The sequence below is a fragment of the Molossus molossus genome, unplaced genomic scaffold, assembly GCF_014108415.1.
Source record: "Molossus molossus isolate mMolMol1 unplaced genomic scaffold, mMolMol1.p scaffold_m16_p_1, whole genome shotgun sequence".
Taxonomy (NCBI): Eukaryota; Metazoa; Chordata; class Mammalia; order Chiroptera; family Molossidae; genus Molossus; species Molossus molossus.
Window position 1 is genome coordinate 29,003,981 of NW_023425344.1, and position 2,578 is coordinate 29,006,558.

Sequence of the window (2,578 nt, forward strand, 5' to 3'; positions counted from 1 at the left end):
GTCGATGTTTCTCTCTCTCTCTCTCCCTCCCACTCTATCTGAACAAAATATCGAAAAATGTCCTCGGGTGAGGATAAAAAAAAAAAAAAAGAAAAGAAAATCTACCCTAATAGTTAAGCTGTTTTGTTTTTTTATTTAATTTTTAAAATTAATTAATTTTTGTTACAGATGTTTCTCCTTTTTCCCCACATTGACTCCCTCCTCCCTATCCCCTCCCACCCCATCCCCAGCTTTGTTGTCCATGTCCATCGGTAGTTAAGCTCTTTTGGATACCACTGTGAGAAAACAACTCAAATTAGCTTAGGCACAAAAAGGGGAAGTTTATTATAAAAATATAGAAACGTGTGAAAGAAATCAAGTGGTGAGGGGGCCAGCTAGTCCCAGGAAAAACTATAACCAAATTGTTGGGAACCCAGACAATACTTTCCCTCCATGTCTTCAATCTCTCTTCTATGTTTGCCGGCTTCATTCTTTTCTCTAGGTCAGCTTCCTTTGCTCCCCAGCCTATGGAGAATATAGCTGCCCCCAGCTCCTGAGTTAACTCCACAAAGGCTTAGTTGCACAAAGAAACTGAATATCTCTAGAATCCCAAATATTTTATTCTTACTTAAATAGCACTTAAAAAAATAGCAAAAACATATGTATAACCAATGGACATAGACAACAGTGCTTTTGGGAGGGGGTTATGGAACGGGAGGAGGGTGTCAATGGTAGAATGAGAAGAAACATTTGTAACAAAAATAAATAAATAAAATAAAAATAGCAAATAGATTCTTTTGGTTCAAAAAAGGCACAGTGAGACTGGTTTTTGCTCAGTGGTTAGAGCGATGGCCCATGGACTGGAGGGTCCCGTGTTTGGTTCCCACTAAGGGCATGCACCTACCTCAGTTGCAGTTTGTCCCTGGCCCTACCGGGGCCGTGTGGGTGGCGACCACTTGATGTGTCTCTCTCACATCGATGTTTCTCTCCCTCTATTCCTCCCTCTCTATCTCCTGCTGTATCTGAAGATAAATGCAGAAAATGTCCTCATGTGAGGATAAGGAAAAAAAAAAGGCACAGTGAGATACTTTTGTAGTTCATAAGTATGATGATTGGGTCTTCATTTTTTGTATGAGATGTGCCTACCACAAACCTTGTTACCATTTTGGCACATTGCCCGTCTGATGTGAACTTAAAAAAAGGAAAAAAATAAAAGGTACAATGAAAAGTCTCTCTGGCCTCTTTCCTCTCAAAGGCAACCCCTGGTACCTGTTTGTTCCATCTCTATCCAGAGATATTTTATGTGTATGTGATAAAATAAGTCTATTTATTTATCTACATATTCTCCTCTCCCCATTTTTTACAATAATGGCAGTATACTATACATGCATTTTTTTTTTTTTTTATCCTCACCCGAGGACATTTTTCCATCTTTTGCACAGATGGAGTAGGAGGGAGAGAGAGGGAGAGAGAGAGAGAGAAACGTCGACGTGAAAGGAACACATCGAGTGGCTGCCACCCGCACGACCAACCAGGGCCGGGGACAAACTGCAACCGAGGTACATGCCCTTAGTGGGAACCGAACCCGGGTCTCTCCGGACTACAGGCCGATGCTCTAACCGCTGAGCCAAACCGGCCAGGGCTATACATGCATTTTTTACTGAGCAATTTATCCTGAAGATTGTGTAGTATCAGCACTTAGAGAGTGCTGTCATACTTTTATACTATAGGATTACATATTTTATTTATTTATTTATTTTTTTAATCCTCACCTGAGGACATGCTTAGAGAGGGGGGGGGAGAGAGAGAGAGAGAGAGAGAGAGAGAGAAAATGAATGAGAGAGAGAGAGAGAGAGAGAGAAACATTAATGTGAGAGAGAAACATCGATCTGTTGCCTTCTGTACGTGCCCCAACCAGGGATTGAACCCAAAACCTAGGTATGTGCCTTGAACAGGAATTGAACCCACAACGTTTTAGTGCACAGGACAACATTCCAATCAACTGAGCCACTTGACTAGGCAGGATTCCACGTTTTGATGTAACATGCTACATTTAACCACTTTCCTACTGCTAAACATTTAAGTTTTCCCCATTACAAATAATCCTGTAATTAAAAACCAGGAAAAAAAAAATGCATTTTTAAGAGTACTTTTTTTTTTCTGTGAGCAGTCTTTTTATGCTTTGATCATTTTATTTCTATTGGGTTGTTCATTTTCTTATTGATTTCTAGATGTCTGTATATTAGAGGAATCAGTTTTTCTCTGAAACAAATTGCATTTTGTTCGTATATATAATTTGTCTTTTGATTTTACTAATGGTGCTTGTTGTCTTTGTCCCCATTCTAAAATTTCCTGGGAAGCGGCTAATTGGATAAAGACATCCACCCTTGGTTAATTAACTGTGGTCAGAGAAGTGGAGTCATTTTTTTAATGCCCAGGAGTCCACCCTATGGAATGGGGGTGAGTACAATTGCAGGGGAAATTGTGAGCTACGAGGTACCCTAAAAGGGGTTTATAACATTTCAATACATAGAGAACATTTTCCTTTTCTTGCAATTTAATTAATTAATTAATTAATTGTATTAATTTATTTTTGTTA

The 2,578-nt window shown here is 39.3% G+C and overlaps 1 non-coding gene across 1 annotated transcript; it reads left to right on the forward strand.

The window, feature by feature from the left end:
• Positions 1–1,063: 1,063 nt before the first annotated feature.
• Positions 1,064–1,166, forward strand: LOC118622722. The gene has a single exon (XR_004958118.1). It is a non-coding gene; the product is annotated as a small nucleolar RNA U13 (small nucleolar RNA).
• Positions 1,167–2,578: the final 1,412 nt, after the last annotated feature.